The sequence below is a fragment of the Rhinopithecus roxellana genome, chromosome 8 (genome assembly GCF_007565055.1).
Source record: "Rhinopithecus roxellana isolate Shanxi Qingling chromosome 8, ASM756505v1, whole genome shotgun sequence".
Lineage (NCBI taxonomy): Eukaryota > Metazoa > Chordata > Mammalia > Primates > Cercopithecidae > Rhinopithecus > Rhinopithecus roxellana.
The window spans coordinates 127,778,094-127,799,529 of record NC_044556.1 but is presented as its reverse complement, the minus strand read 5'-3'; positions in this window follow the sequence as shown (position 1 = coordinate 127,799,529).

Sequence of the window (21,436 nt, the reverse complement as noted above, 5' to 3'; positions counted from 1 at the left end):
GAGAGAGAGAGATGGAGGGAGAGAGAGAACATTTGGTTGGGAGAAAAGACTGGGCACTGACACAGGACTTCAGATTTCATTCTGTATTCATCTATGAGTGAGGGGACAGAATGGTTCTTCACCTTCCATTTCACCTTTTGTCACAGAATTCTCAATGGAATTGGATGCTGTCCTTGGTGTTGAGGAAGGAAATACATAATGAATCACACAGTTCTCTTTGATGCCTGAAAAAACTGGAGGTGGTGGGCCTTAGGGGAAGAAAGGGCAGTGGGGAGGAGCCAGCACTGAATGCCTTGGAATAGAATGAATGCACTAGCTTAAATAGGAATAACATATAATACCTGGCCTAAAATGGGGATACTACTACTTTCCCCATAGGGCTGTTGTGAGGTTCATGAATGAAAATATATGTAAAGTGTTTACACAGGACATCTGAATACTTGCTGGCTATTATTATGACTGTGCCCCTAACTCCTAATCCACTTTCCCAGGCAAGCACTCTCAGACACTGTTATGGGCAGCTGTGTGAAAGGAACATGTGGTCTGTTTATAGGAATGATGCTGCTGACGGATGCTCAAAGTCTAGATGATGAGGAGACTTAACAAGATCAATACCACTTTTGGAAAAGATTATATGCTATAGTAGGCAGCAAATAGACCATTGAAACTGGATTTGAAAAGCATTTATGGAGTCATTAGAGATGGTTAAACATACCATTACAGAGAAAAATACACAGTGGATTATATACATGGAGCCTACTAGGGTTGTTTTTCTTGGTGTTGCTGTCTCTCTTCCACCCTCTTTCCCCATCTTCAGGGTTAGGCAGGTAGGACCGATCAAATAACTCCTTTGAGAAAAGATGGAGAAGGGTCTACATGGTATTATGGCTGTGCAGATCTAGCCTATTTATAGTGGGTGAAATTTCAGGAGCTCAGTGGGAAGAGATGGATTCTCCCTGATTAATAAACTGATGGACTTTCCATGAATAGCTTAAACCTTTTGGTTAGCTTTTTAAGGTTACTAGCAAGCAATTTAGTGCTTTGGAGCTGTAATTCTGTGATCCCTAGTGGCTTGAAATAATTAGATTATTTTTTTGTAATGAATAAATGAGAAGTTAACTCACTGGCATGGATCAGTGTGGTAATATGATTTATTTCTTGTAAAGGTGAATGCTCTAGAGGCTAGACCCTACAAATAATTGTTTTGACTCCTTCCCCTTTCTCATTTACAATATGTTTTGGGTCATCTTGTGAGAGAGGCTGCCCAGTGGGATGAGAAGAGAATATAGGCTTTAGGATCAGCCAAATCTTGATTCAATTTTTACTAGATGTGTGACTTTGGGCAAATCACTTAACATGCCAGATCCTGCTTCCACATTAGTAAACAGTGGTAATAATATTTACCTTTTATGAAAGGCATATCAATTCAATCAGTTACTGAAAAGAGAGGACCTAATACAGCTCCTAGCCCACATTGAAAACCAGAGGAAACATTAGATTCCATTAGATTCCCTTCTGTCTCCCTCCCCACTCTATTATTTTTAAATGATTAATGTTTAGAACAAGGATAAACGGCTAGAACATTCATTAATTATGGTTTTACTCATTTGTTCAGTTAAAAAGTACTTTATTTGTTAGGTTAGAAAGAATTTGTTAGGTTAAAAGGAAAGCCTTGATAAAGTACTTTAATGAAAATGCTTACTGAGCCTCTGGTTTTGGGTGGCATAAAAGGAACTCGAAACCTAAAAATACTTGTGGCAATCTATATTAGCATTTTACGTTATGGCCACTAATGACTTAATTCAAGGAAAAACCTCTATTTTCAAACCAACCAATGATTACCTTAAAATATATACAGTTTAAACAGAATCTTGATTGGGGAATTGGCTTTCTATTCTCTTCTGTGATGATATTATGTACAGTGGGTATTCTACAGCCCTTAGATAAAGTAGAGAAAAAAAAAATCAATAACCAAACAGCATTTGGAGATGGGAGGGCCAGTATATTCTGGTGAATTGATGATAGAAGCAGATCTTGCTTCTTGCAACTTTTCTGGATACTAGCAGACTAACCAGCCACAATGGGTTCAAATTAATTCAGCAGGGCGGAATGGGGATATGTGCTCTCGTTTCTTGCTAGAACATTACAGCATTGAAATTCTTGTTACAATTTGTTCCAAGCCTCAAATCTGTATATCACTTATCCACTGAATTGAACAAATTGAAAGTGATCACATTTAGGAGCTGTTGGTGGGAGGCTGGTGCTTCCTTCTCTTTAATAACATCTTGAGAGCTAACGGGGTTCTCTGATGTTCCTTGAAGTCATCCTACCTCCCTCTGCACAAACGAATTCAGCTGGAGGTCAGGTTTATTGACGTTTAAATGAGTATATTTGGCTCATTCTAGCATCTATCTAAATGAACACTGATTTGGTGCATTGAAATTTAACGATTTATTCTGCATCCAGGTGAGAGAGGGGCATGTTACGGCATTCAGGCCGGGATGAAGACATATGGAACGCATGTCTTACAGTCAAAAATTGTGCAAATTAAATTAATTTCCATGATATATCATAGAAAGTTATTTTGATGTTGGGATGGAGAGGCTTTAACAATGTGCTACTGAGGCTAGAAAAGTAAAATAATAGCTAGAGAGGGGAAAAATTAGGAGGAATGTCCAAGTGAGACTAATAACACTTGCCCTGTCAGTGCTTTCCTACAATTTCATGGTCCTTCTTAGGGGACAAAAGACATAATCCATTTTGGCTTTGGTGACTGAGCTTAGAAATTTGCAAGATAAAATCCTGGAATCTAAAGTTTACTCCTTGTAAATACCAGTAATCCGTCATGACAGAACTCCTTCCCTGATCCCAGGTGCTGCCTACAAACATTCTCTTCACATCTTCACTTCCCAATCTCTCTCCAACCTATTCATATCAAGTCTTTGACCTACCAACTGATTGAACTTGATTTTGCCAAGATTTCCAATGATCTCCAAGTTATCAAATCCAATGGTTGATTCTCTTCTCTCATCTTGTTTGAACTCTCAACAGCTTGGGGGCAATGTTGATGATTTCCTTCTCTTTGAAACACTCTTTGTTCTTATCTTCCATAACAATATTTTTTCCTGGTTCTTTGACTTCGTTGATCATACTGCCTGGTCCTGTTGGCTGATTCTTTCTTCTCCACCCAACCTCTAATTCATTAGAGCTTGTTCTTAATTCTTCAATCTTTTTTCTCCAGATTCTCCTTCTAGCTGATCTACTCAAGTTCCACGTATTTAAATACAGTTTTTACATTGGTGCCTCCAATATTTATATTTTCAATCTAGGCCTCTTCTCTGAGTTCTAGATTTATAAATCCAATTGTCTGCTTGTTATCACCAAGGTAGCAAGAGTACCCAACATGGTACCTATTTCCCAACTCCTCTGCCAACCCCTCAACATCATATTCATTAACAGAGCCTATCCCTTCAAATTCTACAATAGACCTTGCTATGTCCTTTGCTATCCTTAATCTTGGCTTATTTCATTTTCCACCTAGGATAGTACAACCACTTCTTAATTGATCTTTTTTTTTTCTTTTGGTCTTACTCTATGCTACAGTCTGTTGTACATACAGCAGCAACTGTCTTGCATCCAACCTTCCAAATTTTCAAATTGTCCCTAGAATAAACCCAAGCTCCTTGTCATGCTCACAAAGCTTTGCCTGCTGGGGACCTTATTACCTTTCCAGCCATTTCTTACCACCCTTTCCTCCTCATTCATCATGCTCCAGTCATGCCAACCTTCTTTCAGCCCTTGGACATACCATACTTCCTTACATATCAAGGTTTTGCACATGCTGTCTTTTTTGCCTGGAATAGTAATTTTGTAATTACTGTTAACTTAATGGCACTTATTGTGGGCCAGGTGAATTTGAAGTGCTTTCCCTGGGTTAATAGATTAAATTTTCATATCACCCACCCAAGGTAGGAACTGTTATTTTTCCATGTAATAGATGAGGAAAATCACTCACAATGTACTCATCTGAATGCTGTTTCTCCCTTTCATGTGACAGCTCCCTCAGTTTTTTAGATCTTTGCTTAGACATCACTCTTCAAAGATGCTTTCCTTGATCCCTATCTAAAGTGCCAATTTCACCCTCAGCTCTTTGTTTTGACTTTTATAGCATTAATAATAACTTGTGTTTCTTTATTTACTTGTGTTTTTGCCTGTGAGGACTGGGATTAGGTCTCTCTCACTCACTGCTGTATCTCCAAGACTCAGAACAGCACCTGGCCTTAAATCTTTATTGAATGAGTGAGTGAATGATCACCTCCCGTGAAATTTAGTCAGTGACCTCGGCGAGGGAAGGGAAGGGGTGGGAGGGTATCTTCTTGGAGATGCTAAATAAATCATAGATGTGGTGCCCAGGTCCACATGATTTGTTCTATTCTATTCTACTCCTCCAGAAACAACAACAATAAAACAAAATAAACACAAACGACTGGAAATGAGCTTAAGGAGAAGATTGATTACTCATAAAAATTTCTCTGATCATAGCCTATACACTAAAGTAACAAATATCTATTGGGCACATACTCAGTGGGAGAAGTGGCATTGATGAAAGGTAGAGGCAGGAATCAGGGTTTGATGTGACTATACCAGCCTGTCTGGGGTAGGGGATTTGGATGTGAGTGCAGCGAAAAATAGCTTCAAAAAACCAGATTAGGGCACTGATACAGTTTAACTCTGTGTCCCCACCCAAATCTCATCTCGAATTGTCATCTCCACATGTTGAGGGAGGGACCTGGTGGGACTGGATCATGGGAGTGGTTTTCCTCATGCTGTTCTTGTGATAGTGAGGGAGTTCCCACAAGATCTGATGATTTTAAAAGTGGCAGTTTCCCCTGCACTCTCTCTCTCTTGCTGCCATGTAAGATGTGTCTTGCTTCCCCTTTGCCTTCTGCCATGATTGCAAGTTTCCTGAGGCCTAACCATGGGGAACTGTGAGTCAATTAAACTTCCTTTCTTTATGAATTACTAGCCTCAGGTAGTATCTTTATAGCAGTGTGAGAACAGACTAATACAGGCCCTGAATGCCAACTTGGGAGTGTGGATGGGAATAATTGAAGGTGAAAAGCCATTAAAAATCTTTGCAAAAGTAATTTGGGGATTACCAAGAATCATAAAACCCTTAATATATTACAGATATTAGATATATGGTCAAATGGCCTTGCTGTTACGTTCTCAGCTTGCATTGAAGGAAGTTGTAAGAAACATTTTTTTCTCTATGCCACTTACTGTGCCCTCTATGAGGACTCATAGTGTCCATGCTAGTAGAGTGATGTTAGATAAAGTTAGCACATAATTATCTTGTAGCTAATTGTGTTTCTGCCTATGCTAGAGCTAAAAGGGATCTGTACATCAAATTTGAATGATTTAAATAATTGTTCAGCTCTTGTCATCTTGCATTTCTCTCTATTGTCACTCCTTGGCTTCATATTACTATCAGATGTTGATTTTTTTCTTTATTTTAATGTTGTTATTTTTGTTTTTATTATTCTGTACTTTATATTTTTATAATCTCTCACAAATCCTTTTTGTTACAAGGGAGTACCCTTTGATTAACATATACACAAAAGAAAGTTTCCATGGGCTTAGAAATATCTTTGGGGTGTATTATTCTTGTTTTCATTACTGCAGGGGCGACAGTGTTTATCTGACACGAAATTAGTATATGGATAATTGTACCTTTTTCTTTAAACCAGTTTCCTTTATTCTTGTGAGTCATTTGGTCCTCAAGAGGACCATACTGGATTAATGGGGCGGGAAATACTGGAGTAGCAATGATTCTTCCTCAACTCTCACAAGGCCTGAGGTAGAGTATTAAAAATTTCCGGAGAATTGCTGTCCAACCTTAAAATGTGGTTATAGATGGAGATTATGCCTCAGTTTGACTCTTTACATGCCGAATGGGCAGCTGTTCAGATGTTTGACACACCTAGGTGTTAGCATTTTCCTTTCTCTTATAACTTTCCAATTTCCCTCTCCCACCCTTTTTTACATTTCAAGAAAAGATAAAGTGGTATTTACTGGTTCTCTAAGTGTGGGTCAGGGATCTTTGGGAGTCCTTAAGACCTCCCAGGAGTCCATGAGTCAAAACTATTTTCAAAATAACATTAAAATGGTATTTTTTTCATTTCCATAGTCCCATGGTGACCAAGAGAAGTTCTCCAGAGGCTACCTCATCTATAATATCTCAAGAGACTGAATATAGAAGCAGATATTAAAAAAACTTTTTTCCTAAAATTATTTGTATTTTGAAAAATATACTTAAAAAATCAAACTGCTAATGTGTAGTGGGTTTATTATAGTTATTTAAATGAATGAATACATAAATATTTTAAATATTTCTCATTTTAAATTTTGATTATGGTAAATACTGTTAGTGTTAGCAGTTTTTATAAAAATGAAAAAGAAACTGTATTAAACAAAAGCCCTTTGGGGTCCTCAATAATTTCTTTAAGAATATAAAGAGGTACTGAAACCAAAGAGTTCGACAATCATTGCTTCAAAACTTCTAGCACATCAGTAGTAACCTTTTATTAGTGAAGGGGAGAGTAATTGAAGAATTGAAGGAATAGAATCCAAAGATAGCATTGGTGGAGGAAGGTAGAGTGGTGAGGGGCTCCCATTGGATGGAAGGCTCTTGGAGGGCAGAGACTGCGACCTGCCTGAGCTATCTTTGTCTCTCCAGTGTCCAGCATTGTATCTAGCACACAGGAGCAGCTCAATCAAATTTGGGTGTTGAAGAAACTGATGAGTGAATGGTAAAATACAGTTCACCAGAGTGAAATGTACATCTGATACAGTATACAAGGTCTAATTAGGGCTAGTCCTGCCATCAGCAATTTGGATGAATTTTTATTCATTCAATTTTCAATTCATTCATTTATTCAACAATTATTTATTGAGTACCTATTATGTGTCAGGCTTGACTTTGTATAAGTCAAATTATGTCTGCAATTTTTTCATCTCTAAAAAGGAAGCTCGGACAAATTGTGAAACCCCTTCCAGCAATGTCTTCCTCAGGATGATAGAAAAACTCTTCTCTTTGTCTCTCTTGGATAAGCTAACACATGAAAGAAGATAATTCTCCTCAGGCAAAAATCACTGTCCGCTTTAAGAGCAACTGCAGAAACTTAAGTGGCAGATGGTCTACTGCGTTGGTGTGTTTCACAGATAGAAATGGTCAAATTTGTGAATGAAAAAAATGTAAAGTATGAAGTCAACTCAATTTATTTTTCCTAGATTTATTTAGTATCAGGCTTCAACTGAATAATTTTAATTTAGGGAAGTTGGAAACCCTACCAGTTTCTCTCCCCCGACAGAAAGATGATGATCAAAGGTCTTCTGTGAGAAATCTGAGGGATTTTGTGCAGTGAATGCAAGCTTGGAAACTCATTGCATTGCTCTAAATGGGCCATGACTTTGGAAAAAATGAGTGGCCCTTGTCTTTTAGTCATTTGTCCATAACTTCTGTTCCAGTTGGCAAAGTGTTAAGCATTCAAACCCCCCATGCCTGTTTCTTGGGGCCTTGTGTAGATAGCTTCCCACAGGTATTAATTTTCTGCGGGTGGGGGGGGCGGAGCAAGATGGCCGAATAGGAACAGCTCCAGTCTCCAGCTCCCAGTGTGAGCGACACAGAAGACGGGTGATTTCTGCATTTTCAACTGAGGTACCGGGTTCTTCTCACTGGGGAGTGCCGGACAATCGGTGCTAGTCAGCTGCTGCAGCCCGACCAGCGAGAGCTGAAACAGGGCGAGGCATTGCCTCACCTGGGAAGCACAAGGGGGAAGGGAATCCCTTTTCCTAGCCAGGGGAACTGAGACACACAACACCTGGAAAATTGGGTAACTCCCACCCCAATACTGCGCTTTACCAAGGGTCTTAGCAAATGGCACACCAGGAGACTATATCCCACACCTGGCTGGGAGGGTCCCACACCCACGGAGCCTCCCTCATTGCTAGCACAGCAGTCTGGGATCTAACGGCAAGGCAGCACCCAGGCTGGGGGAGGGGCGCCCGCCATTGCTGAGGCTTAAGTAGGTAAACAAAGCCACTGGGAAGCTCGAACTGGGTGGAGCCCACAGCAGCTCAAGGAGGCCTGCCAGTCTCTGTAGACTCCACCTCTGGGGACAGGGCACAGCTAAACAAAAGAAAAAGCAGCAGAAACCTCTGCAGATGCAAACGACCCTGTCTGACAGCTTTGAAGAGAGCAGGGGATCTCCCAACATGGAGGTTGAGATCTGAGAAGGGACAGAGTGCCTGCTCAAGTGGGTCCCTGACCCCTGAGTAGCCTAACTGGGAGATATCCCCCACTAGGGGCAGACCAACACCCCACACCTCACACAGCAGGGTACACCCCTGAGACGAAGCTTCCAAAGCAAGAATCAGACAGGTACACTTGCTGTTCAGCAATATTCTATCTTCTGCAGCCTCTGCTGCTGATACCCAGGCAAACAGGGTCACGGAGTGGACCTCAAGCAATCTCCAACAGATCTACAGCTGAGGGTCCTGACTGTTAGAAGGAAAACTAACGAACAGGAAGGACACCCACACCAAAACCCCATCAGTACGTCACCATCATCAAAGACCAAAGGCAGATAAAACCACAAAGATGGGGAAAAAGCAGTGTGGAAAAGCTGGAAATTCACAAAATAAGAGTGCATCTCCCCATCCAAAGGAACGCAGCTCATTGCCAGCAACGGATCAAAGCTGGACAAAGAATGACTTTGATGAGTTGAGAGAAGGCGGCTTCAGTCCATCAAACTACTCAGAGCTAAAGGAGGAATTATGTACCCAGCGCAAAGAAACTAAAAATCTTGAAAAAAGAATGGAAGAATGGATAACTAGAATAATCAATGCAGAGAAGGCCATAAACGAACTGACAGAGATAAAAACCATGACACGAGAAATACGTGACAAATGCACAAGCTTCAGTAACTGACTCGATCAACTGGAAGAAAGAGTATCAGCAATTGAGGATCAAATGAATGAAATGAAGCAAGAAGAGAAGTCTAAAGAATAAAGGAAGAAGAAATGAACAAAGCCTTCAAGAAGTATGGGATTATGTGAAAAGACCAAATCTATGTCTGATTGGGGTGCCTGAAAGTGAGGGGGAAAATGGAACCAAGTTGGAAAACACTCTGCAGGATATCATCCAGGAGAACTTCCCCAACCTAGTAAGGCAGGCCAACATTCAAATTCAGGAAATACAGAGAACGCCACAAAGATACTCCTCGAGAAGAGCAACTCCAAGACACATAATTGTCAGATTCACCAAAGTTGAAATGAAGGAAAAACTGTTACAGGCAGCCAGAGAGAAAGGTCGGGTTACCCACAAAGGGAAGCCCATCAGACTAACAGCAGATCTCTCGGCAGAAACTCTCCAAGCCAGAAGAGAGTGGGGGCCAATATTCAACATTCTTAAAGAAAAGAATTTTCAACCCAGAATTTCATATCCAGCCAAACTAAGTTTCATCAGTGAAGGATAAATAAAATCCTTTACAGATAAGCAAATGCTTAGAGATTTTGTCACCACCAGGCCTGCCTTACAAGAGACCCTGAAGGAAGCACTAAACATGGAAAGGAACAACTGGTACCAGCCATTGCAAAAACATGCCAAAATGTAAAGACCATCGAGGCTAGGAAGAAACTGCATCAACTAACGAGCAAAATAACCAGTTAATATCATAATGACAGGATCAAGTTAACACATAACAATATTAACCTTAAATGTAAATGGACTAAATGGTCCAATTAAAAGACACAGACTGGCAAACTGGATAAAGAGTCAAGACCCATCAGTTTGCTGTATTCAGGAGACCCATCTCACATGCAGAGACACACATAGGCTCAAAATAAAGGGATGGAGGAAGATCTACCAAGCAAATGGAGAACAAAAAAAAAAGGCAGGGGTTGCAATCCTAGTCTCTGATAGAACAGACTTTAAACCATCAAAGATCAAAAGAGACAAAGAAGGCCATTACATAATGGTAAAGGGATCAATTCAACAGGAAGAGCTAACTATCCTAAATATATATGCACCCAATACAGGAGCACCTAGATTCATAAAGCAAGTCCTTAGAGACTTACAAAGAGACTTAGACTCCCATACAATAATAATGGGAGACTTCAACACCCCACTGTCAACATTAGACAGATCAGTGAGACAGAAAGTTAACAAAGATATCCAGGAATTGAACTCAACTCTGCACCAAGTGGACCTAATGGACATCTACAGAACTCTCCACCCCAAATCAACAGAATATACAGTCTTCTCTGCACCACATCACACTTATTCCAAAATTGACCACATAATTGGAAGTAAAGCACTCCTCAGCAAATGTACAAGACCAGAAATGATAACAAACTGTCTCTCAAACCACAGTGCAATCAAACTAGAACTCAGGACTAACAAACTCAATCAAAACCGCTCAAAACAACATGGAAGCTGAACAATCTGCTCCTGAATGACTATTGGGTACATAACAAAATGAAGGCAGAAATAAAGATGTTCTTTGAAACCGATGAGAACAAAGATATAACATACCAGAATCTCTGGGACACATTTAAAGCAGTGTGTAGAGGGAAATTTATAGCACTAAATGCCCACAAGTGAAAGCTGGAAAGATCTAAAATTGACACTCTAACATCACAATTAAAAGAACTAGAGAAGCAAGAGCAAACACATTCAAAAGCTAGCAGAAGGCAAGAAATAACTAAGATCAGAGCAGAACTGAAGGAGATAGAGACACAAAAAACCCTCCAAAAAATCAGTGAATCCAGGAGCTGGTTTTTTGAAAAGATCAGCAAAATTGATAGATTGCTAGCAAGACTAATAAGAAAAGAGAGAAGAATCAAATAGATGCAATAAAAAATGATAAAGGGATATCACCACCGACCCCACAGAAATACAAACTACCATCAGAGAATACTATAAGCACCTCTACACAAATAACCTAGAAAATCTAGAAGAAATGGATAATTTCCTGGACACTTACACTCTCCCAAGACTAAACCAGGAAGAAGTTGAATCCCTGAATAGACCAATAGCAGGCTCTGAAATTGAGGCAATAATTAATAGCCTACCAACCAAAAAAAGTCCACGACCAGATGAATTCACAGCTAAATTCTACCAGAAGTACAAGGAGGAGCTGGTACCATTCCTTCTGAAATTATTCCAATCAATAGAAAAAGAGGGAATCCTCCCTAACTCATTTTATGAGGCCAACATCATCCTGATACCAAAGCCTGGCAGAGACACAACAAAAAAAGAGAATTTTAGACCAATATCCCTGATGAACATCGATGCAAAAATCCTCAATAAAATACTGGCAAACCACATCCAGCAGCACATCAAAAAGCTTATCCACCATGATCAAGTGGGCTTCATCCCTGGGACGCAAATCAATAAACGTAATCCAGCATATAAACAGAACCAAAGACAAAAACTACATGATTATCTCAATAGATGCAGAAAAGGCCTTTGACAAAATTCAACAGCGCTTCATGCTAAAAACTCTCAATAAATTCAGTATTGATGGAACATATCTCAAAATAATAAGAGCTATTTATGACAAACCCACAGCCAATATCACACTGAATGGGGAAAAACTGGAAGCATTCTCTTTCAAAACTGGCACAAGACAGGGATGCCCTCTCTCACTACTCCTATTCAACATAGTGTTGGAAGTTTTGGCTAGGGCAATCAGGCAAGAGAAAGAAATAAAGGGTATTCGGTTAGGAAAATAAGAAGTCAAATTGTCCCATGCAATTGTTTGCATGTGACATGATTGTATATTTAGAAAACCCCATCATCTCAGCCCAAAATCTCCTTAAGCTGATAAGCAACTTCAGCAAAGTCTCAGGATACAAAATCAATGTGCAAAAATCACAAGCATTCTTATACACCAGTAACAGACAGCCAAATCATGAATGAACTTCCATTCACAATTGTTTCAAAGAGAATAAAATACCTAGGAATCCAACTTACAAGGGATGTAAAGGACCTCTTCAAGGAGAACTACAAACCACTGCTCAGTGAAATAAAAGAGGACACAAACAAATGGAAGAACATAACGATGCTCATGGATAGGAAGAATCAATATTGTGAAAATGGCCATACTGCCCAAGGTAATTTATAGATTCAATGCCATCCCCATCAAGCTACCAATGAGTTTCTTCACAGAATTGGAAAAAACTGTGTTAAAGTTCATATGGAACCAAAAAAGAGTCCACATTGCCAAGACAATCCTAAGTCAAAAGAACAAAGCTGGAGGCATCACGCTACCTGACTTCAAACTATACTACAAGGCTACAGTAACCAAAACAGCATGGTACTGGTACCAAAACAGAGATATAGACCAATGGAACAGAACAGAGTCCTCAGAAATAATACCACACATCTACAGCCATCTGATCTTTGACAAACCTGAGACAAACAAGAAATGGGGAAAAGATTCCCTATTTAATAAATGGTGCTGGGAAAATTGGCTAGCCATAAGTGGAAAGCTGAAACTGGATCCTTTCCTTACTCCTTATACGAAAATTAATTCGAGATGGATTAGAGACTTAAATGTTAGACCTAATACCATAAAAACCCTAGAAGAAAACCTAGGTAATACCATTCAGGACATAGGCATGGGCAAGGACTTCATGTCTAAAACACCAAAAGCAATGACAACAATAGCCAAAATTGACAAATGGGATATGATTAAACTAAAGAGCTTCTGCACAGCAAAAGAAACTACCATCAGAGTGAACAGGCAACCTACAGAATGGGAGAAAATTTTTGCAATCTACTCATCTGACAAAGGGCTAATATCCAGAACCTACAAAGAACTCAAACAAATTTACAAGAAAAGAAAAAAAAAAACAACCCTATCAAGAAGTGGGCAACGGATATGAACAGACATTTATCAAAAGAAGACATGCATACAGCCAACAGACACATGAAAAAATGCTCGTCATCACTCACCATCAGAGAAATGCAAATCAAAACCACAATGAGATACCATCTCACACCAGTTAGAATGGCAATCATTAAAAAGTCAGGAAACAACAGGTGCTGGAGAGAATGTGGAGTGATAGGAACATTTTTACACTATTGGTGGGATTGTAAACTAGTTCAACCATTATGGAAAACAGTATGGCAATTCCTCAAGGATCTAGAACAAGAAGTACCATATGACCCAGCCATCCCATTACTGGGTATATACCCAAAGGATTATAAATCATGCTACTATAAAGACACATGCGCATGTATGTTCATTGTGGCACTATTCACAATAGCAAAAACTTGGAATCCACCCAAATGTCCATCAGTGACAGACTGGATTAAGAAAATGTGGCACATATACACCATGGAATACTATGCAGCCATAAAAAAGGATGAGTTTGTGTCCTTTGTAGGGACATGGATGCAGCTGGAAACCATCATTCTCAGCAAACTATCACAAGAACAGAAAACCAAACATCGCATGTTCTCACTCATAGGTGGGAACTGAACAATGAGATCACTTGGACTCGGGAAGGGGAACATCACACACTGGGGCCTATTATGGGGAGCGGGGAGGGGGGAGGGATTGCATTGGGAGTTACACCTGATGTAAATGACGAGTTGATGGGTACAGCACACCAACATGGCACAAGTATACATATGTAAGAAACCTGCACATTATGCACATGTACCCTAGCACTTAAAGTATATAAAAAAAAAATTCTGCAGGTTATGTTGCAGTAACAAGCAACCCCCAAATCTTAGTGACTTACAACAAAAGTTTATTTCATGGTCACATTTCAGATTGACTGTGGGTTGCAATGGCACTGCTACTGCTCCAACTATCTTCTTCCTTTAAGAATCAAGGTTGAAGGCTGGACGTGATGGCTCACCCCTGTAATCCTAGCACTTTGAGAGGCCAAGACGGGCGATCACCTGAGGTCAGGAGTTTGAGACCAGCCTGATCAACATGCAGAAACCCTGTCTCTACTAAAAATGCAAAATTAGCCAGGCATGGTGGTGCCTGCCTGTAATCCCAGCCACTCGGGAGGCTGAGGCAGGAGAACTGCTTGAACCTGGGAGGTGGAGGTTGCCGTGAGTCGAGATCGCGCCATTGCACTCTAGCCTGGTGAACAAGAGTGAAACTCCGTCTCAAAAAAAAAAAAAAAAAAAAAAAAAAAAAAAAAAAAAAAAATTGAAGAAGTAGCCACCACCTGGGATGACCTTTCTTACAGAAAATGAAACAGACATATGGTTGAATCATACAATGGCTCTTATGTAGAATGTGGCATATGTCACTTTGGTTCCCATTCAGCTGGCCAAAGCACGTCATATGCAGCTTGAGGTTGATGGGACAGGGAATAGCTCCTTCTCACAAGGAGTTTCTGTATAACATTTGGCAATAGGCAGGTATGGATATTTCTCAGAAAGGAAGAATGAACAATTCAGAACAATAATACAGTCTAGCTCACTATTCTTTCTTTGCAGGATATTGTATACATGAATTGTTCTCTCTACCCAGTTTATTTTACTTTGTAACATCTAAAGTGAAAAGGGGACCACAAAATTAAAAGCTATGGTTACGGTCCTGCTAGAGCACAGTTCTACATCATTTTTCAGCATCAAAGATGGGTCTTGGTGTTTCTGCCATGGAATTAGGAAAACACAGGAAAATGAAAGAACACCACCCTTCACCAAACAGAAACAAAATAAATACACAGTCACTACTCACACTTCCTTGTTGTTCTTGGTGTCCCACAAAGGAATGAAGCAGTGATTGAGAGGTCTGGCTGACATGCATTTTCTCCTTCACCTCTGGTGCCTGCGCTGTGAAATCTCCACCTGTTGTGTCTCTGAGCTTAGATGCAAGCGTAGGCAATGCCCTGCCACTGAACTGTAGAAATGGAGATTCAAGGCAATGGCCCAGAAATACAAAATGTACTCATTATCCCCTTTCCCCCAAAACTCCCCATTCCCTCTGCTTCTGCTTTAATTTAGGCCATTAACATTTTGCACCTGGACTATTACAACAGTCTTCTAATTGGTTTCCCTGCCTTCATATTTATACCCTGATAACCTATCTTTTCTCCACTCGAGTGACTTTTCTAAAGTATAAACTAAATCATGTTACCATTCTGTAAAAATTATTCCCCAGTTTCTACCTGTTTGAGCTACAGTTCAGTTGCTGGAAAAATGGGATAATATCTGCTTCGTAGGGATGGGTATGAAGATAAAAAGAACTATATGTAGAGTGCCTAACACAGTATCTCAATAAATGGCAGGGTAATGATTATTACCGTGATAAAATTCGGAGTCCTTTATCAACACCTACTAGGCCCTCCAGTTCTGGTTGTCAATAAGCTCATCAGCTATACTTGGCTGCCCATCCCTACCCTACTATCTCTACCTGCACCGTATGCTATAGCTTTGCCAAACTACCCTCAGTCCCCTGATCACACATCCTGTTCTTCAGTCCACAGCACTGCCTATGTGCTGATCTCTGGAATTTATCCCTCACTGAGTCCACCTGGGCCTCCCTCGTTAGAATGAAGATGTGTTTCAAAGTCTCCCGCAGTCTGATGTTGCTCCTGACCCTTCTAGGAGAACTAACTGCTTCCTCCGTTGACCCCCCTCTGATGCTGGATTGCCTTCTCTTTTTTTGTGCTTGTCTTTCCTGCTACTATGAGCTGTATAAGGGCAAAGACTCCATCTTAATTATTTCTCCATATGGACCACAGTGCCTATTAGGTAGCAGGTGGTCAACAAATGCTTTTTAAATGAATGAATATGATAAATAGAAAAAAAGACAGACAGGAAGAGGTTGAATAAAAGATAGATTATAATCAAGCAAAGGCTACACTAAGATTTGAAGATTTGAGGCTTAGAGTGAGAAAACAGAGTAGAAAACAGAGTACAAAACAGAAGCACAAAAAGAGAAGGCCAGTCCAGCATTAGAAGTGGCATGATTCAGGGGGCGTCAATGGAGGAAGAAGTTATCCTAGAGGGGTCAGGCTTAGAGTGAGAAACCAGAGTAGGTCTCTATCTTGTATGGTAAGTGGGTCAACACAGTCTTGGGTAAAACTAGGTTTAGTACCTTAGTCCTTAGGAAGATAAATTCATCATGAAAAAAATCCTGAGTTAACCTACAGATGGGCATTTTCTTAATACAATAAGTAGGTTTTTTTTTTTTTTTTTTTTTTAAATGGATGTGCTCCTTAGTATCCTAAATTTTGACATGTCGTGCTGCTCCTGGGATTAACCAGCCATGTGAAGCTGAGTAGGAGTGCAAGAGTAAGATTAAACAAGTAATTCTGTTTGTCTGCGGCACACGCCATTGTTTAGCTAGAAAAATTAAATTCCTATTTAAGCCTTTCAGCATGTTTAATAAATGTTTCAGGTGGAAAGAACTGTGTTTGAGGCAGGGAGGAGCAAGGGCATTCCCTGGGACTGACATCTTTATTAACCTCATGGAGTAATGTAAGCCTTGCACCTAGGAGGCCTGTGGGGAAATGGGAGCAGCAGCAAGAGAACCTGGCAGACAAGCACATGGAAGATGTCCATGCAGCGCCCCTCTTCTTTCTCTGTGATACAGTGCAGCTTGGAGGACGACGGTCTGGTTTCAGCATCAGGTAGATGTGTGTTCAAATGCTGGTTTTGCCACTTTGAAGCTGTTACCTTGGACATGTTTCATGTTGCTGAAACTCTGCATTCTAGTTTTCTCAGCAGCTGCCATTTATGGAGAACTTTCTTTGCACTATATGATGTAGTTTATCTGCTTTTACCTTTGTTATCTTTTTATTGTGGTAAGTTACACATACCATAAAATTTACAATTTTAACCACTTTCAGTGGCATTAACTACAGTCACCATGTATCTGCCTTATTCTTACATCAGTCCTATGAGGAAGGTGTTATTATTATCTTTCTTTCACAGATAAGGAAGCTGAGGCTCTGAGAAGTTAAGTAATGATGACTCTTTTAAGATACTTGGCACATTTCAAGTGCTAAATATGAGAAAGCTATTATTATTATTTTATTTTCAGGCCACAGGCCAGACATCTTATTTAGACTGTTAGGGAGGGAAAGAAGACAATGGAAGTTTTAGATTTCCAGATGCACTAGCAGAGATACCTGCATCAGCAGAGGCAGTGAAAATAGGCGGCACTGCACAGCTCTGCCTGCCAGTGACAGGCAGGTGGGCGTGAAGGTCCTGGCCTCAGCGTGGATCTCTCAGGGCTGCCCCACTCCAACCAGAGCCCCAGGGGGAAGGAAATGAGTTAAGCCTGTCTTCAGACACGTTTGTATTGATTCTGTCAGTTTCTGGCTGCTTGCTGACAGGAGATAGATGGCTCATAATGGAGATAGGCACAGCACATTACGTCCCCATCTTGGGGCTCCTAAATCATTTTGAAATTTTAAATTCCCTAATCAATATTTTATCCCCAGCACAAGACAGTGATCAGGACTTCTTCCTGCAGGGGCATGTGCTCACACACTGGGACCCAGTGGACGTGAGTGGCCAGAGGGCCATCTGGATTCTGGGGAGGACTGCAGGCAGTGTTCTTCTTGAAGGCAGTCATTTATTGCTTGCCAGGACCAGAATGGTCCTCAGAGATCACATGGTTCAGTGCACTCCTTTAAAGGGGAAGAATCCTGAAGACGGAGAGATGATGTGGTTGGACCTTGGTTGCCTAGCTTGTAGCAAAACTGAGATCAGAATGTGGCCTTCTGATTCTAGTCCAAAGCCCTTTCCATGAAACCACACCCAGCAGGGTGCCTACTAGATGCTTAGCAGATATTTGTTTGGTGTTGAATGAATGCTGAAACTTGGGAAGAGCCAAAGTCTGGGCTGAGTAAGACTTCATGCTTGTCAAGCACATACTAAGTGCCAGACATTGTTCTAAGTTCGTGATGTGAAAAATATCAGTCACCCGTGAAAATCTCCCATGAAAAATATCAGCTCCCATGAAGCAGGAGCTATCGTTATTCTTATTTTATATATAGCAAAACTGAGGCACCAAGGGCGTGAGTGGCTTGTCCAAGTCCACACAGCTGGTAAGTGAGAAGCACCTGCATTGGAACACAGGCAATGAGGCCCCAGACCCGAGCTCATCGCTGCTGTGTGATGTTGCCTCCCACACAGATGGGCCTTCCTTTTCCCCAGTTGCCTTTGGACCTATATCCCATATGCCCATGTTTCATCACAAGGAAAGGACTGAGAAAAGAAAAAAAGAGACCAATTCTGTGACCAGCCAGTAGATCTGAAGGAAAGCAATCTGCTCTCAAACCCAAGGTTTTCAATGGTGCTGGATGAAGAAAGATTCTGAAAGCACAAGGCAGACTTGAAGGTGTTCAGAGGACGCAGCAGCTGGATGGGAGGACAGGGCTCTGGTTTCCGAGGCTTGCGCAGGAAGGAGGTGCCCCACAAAGAAACCTCAATGATACTGGCAATTGGCAGGCCTGCTGAAGTGCTGCAGTGGAAACTCCGAGAGAAAGAAAAAGTCCTAGACCTTTCTGCTGGCTTGCAAAGGCTTCCCTATAGGACTTATTCCCTCCCTGCATTTTTCTCCTTCCTCCCTTCCCTCTTGCCCCTTGTCTCCAGTCACTGAGCTCCTGGGTTCCCACCTCAGTCACTGCCTCATCACTGCTGTGCCCTTGGCCCGAAACGCTCATCTACATGTTGTACCATGGCTGGCTCCTTCTTGTGATTCAGATCTTAGTTGTCAGCACAAAGCCCTTCATCCTGAGCAGCCAGGACAGTGCCTCCACATGGCAAGTGATGAACAAATATTGCCTGAATTAAAGAAGGGAATTAAGAGGTATTTTTGAAGAAGACCCCTCACATGCCAGGCACAGCACACTGCAACTAAGAAAGTTGGGTGAAAGGGAATGATAAAGTAGCCCTAAGGGACGGCCAAGGCCTGTGAGCAACCATCCCCTGGGCCAGGGATCCTACTCCCTGCCTGCAAGGGAAGTTCATGCCATGTTTGGGCAGCTCTGACAGCTGCAAAGTGCTTTCTTTTTTGGGTATGAAACTCAACTCCTTGTGGCTTCTACCCATTGGTCTTTATTCCAATCCTGGGCTGCCTGAAAGTGATGCTTCATCAGCAGAAAGCACCTGAGGCACAGGGAGCCCCACCATTCCGGGCTGACTGTGCATACTGGAGCGCAGAGGGAGTAGCTATTGGGCCTGAGCTGCGGGGATCTTATGATACACTGTGTAGTGAATTCAGCTGTCAGAGTTAGCTTGCTTTTCCAAGGAAACATGCAGAGAATTCCGGGTCAACGTTCTTACAATCTTCCTAAAGTAGAAGGAGGTTTTGCCAAGCAGGGGAAGAAATGCCAAAGAGTCGCCTATTCTCCCTTTAAAGAGCCCTGTTACAAATGCAGGGGTAATAATAATTCAGTGTTACATGTCCACGTTGTTTATAAATTGTAAAGGCCTTTTAGGCATATTACTGGGTTCACTCCTCAGTCTTATTAGGTACCTGAGACAGGTATCACTGCCTTCAGAGAATAAAGGGCTTGTCTAAGACTACTCTGCTAGTAAGAACTCAACACCCTGTCCCTTCTCAAATGCTTTACTCACACACTATGGATGACTTCAAGCTTATCTGTGAATACAGAGAGCTGTGCTTCTCAAACCTGAGTGTGCATAAAAATCACCAGGAAGCTTTTTAAGCTTGTAAGACAGAGATTCCCAGAGAGTCTTATTCCACAGGTCTGGGGTGGGGCTGGAAACATTGCAGTTCTAACAAGCTCCCAGGCGACACTGATGCTGTGTGGCACTGGCATGGACAACCCCAGCCCTGCCCGGGTGGCCGAGGCTGGCTGCCATATCACTGCCTCTTTGAAGTCTGGTAAGCAGCAGGTAAAGTGTGTTGTAAGCTGTTGCAGAGAGTGATTCGATTCATTTCATCCCACAACTACCCTATGAGATAACTACATTTATTATTCCCATTTTAGGTTCGGAGAGGTTAACTAGCTTGTCCAAAGTTCATTTGGTAAGTGGCTAAGTCCAACTTTAGCTGAAATTCAGAACAATGAATTCAACCACAATGGTTAAATCTCTCTCCTTCCTGAAAGTGAGAGAGATTTCTGGCTGAGTTTTCTCTTCTCCCTGGAAGAAGGACCTGGCATTCCACTGGGCACTAGTATCAAAGCTGAGGTCCTCTGAGTTTAGGAAAGAGACTAAACTTCTTTCTAGGAGTCACAGGTATCCCGACAGCTGGGTGCCGTCTGTACCACCTAGTTCATAAGGTGTCAGGTCCTACCCACGGGGTGACAAACAGACCACAGCAACCCTGGGCAAACTTGCACACAGTCAGGTTGGGGTGGGAGCTCCAGCCCTGAGCATTCCCTAGCTAATGCCTGCCCTGCCTTCCCCAGGGCCCTTTCAAAGCTTTCCTGCTTTTTGATGTTTAAACAGAACGAGAGTTATTAAACTCCAAAAACTGATATGTTAGCAACTTCAGGACCTCCTCCCACAGATCTCTGCATTTAAAAAAGGATTAAGAGAGAAGGCAATGACCGGCCGACAGAATTCATCGGGAAACGCTGTAGTGCCGACATGATTGTCAGCAGGCAGGAGAGGTGGTTTGGGTCGGGGGTCCTCGCTTTCCTCCCGGTGCTTTCCCGTCATAGCCCCGGCACAGGTGTGGTTCTGCAGTTATTTGTAGGATTGCCTGTTTAATCACTGGCTTCCCACAGGACTAGAAGCTCCATGAGAAGTAGACTTCATTTGTTTTGCTCTTACTGTTGCCCAAAACCAAAACATGTAGTGGAATTGAAGATTAGTCACAACTCAGATGTGCAGAAATGTGACAGTGTTTATCTGTAACTGTCACTAGCCCCATTTTTGCTATTGTGGAAAGATTTAATCTTGACACTTAAAGATAGCTTAGTCAAATTGTGGCTGAATGTGTAGTCTCTTTTCACTAATTGCTCAAACAATTAAAACTCAGTCACTTTAAAATTCAAACTTCATAGCAGGAACATCTTCCCTTCTCAAGCATTCTTTTCTCTTCTGTCTGGGATGGCACCTGGTGTGCAGGTAGAAGCTTATGGAATCAAAGCAACAAAGGTGGGGAGAAGGTTTCTGTCTGGCTTGTGTGTTGGTTTTGGTCCTGGCTAAATAGTGGTGTGCAGTAGTTGATCCTGTCTGGTCTGGGGGCATCATCCTCTGTTCTCACTGCATTGATTGTCTAAGTGGCTCTTGTTGGTGTAACACATGGTCTGTCTTGTTGGTTCAGTCCATGTGACCCTGCCCACTGCCCAACGAACTTGTGGCTTTATTCAGTTCTTGCTATCCACCGTGATCCTCTGAAATTTCCAGGGTTACATATATGTGTGTGCATGTGTGTGTTTGTGGGTGTGTGTGTGTGTGTGCATG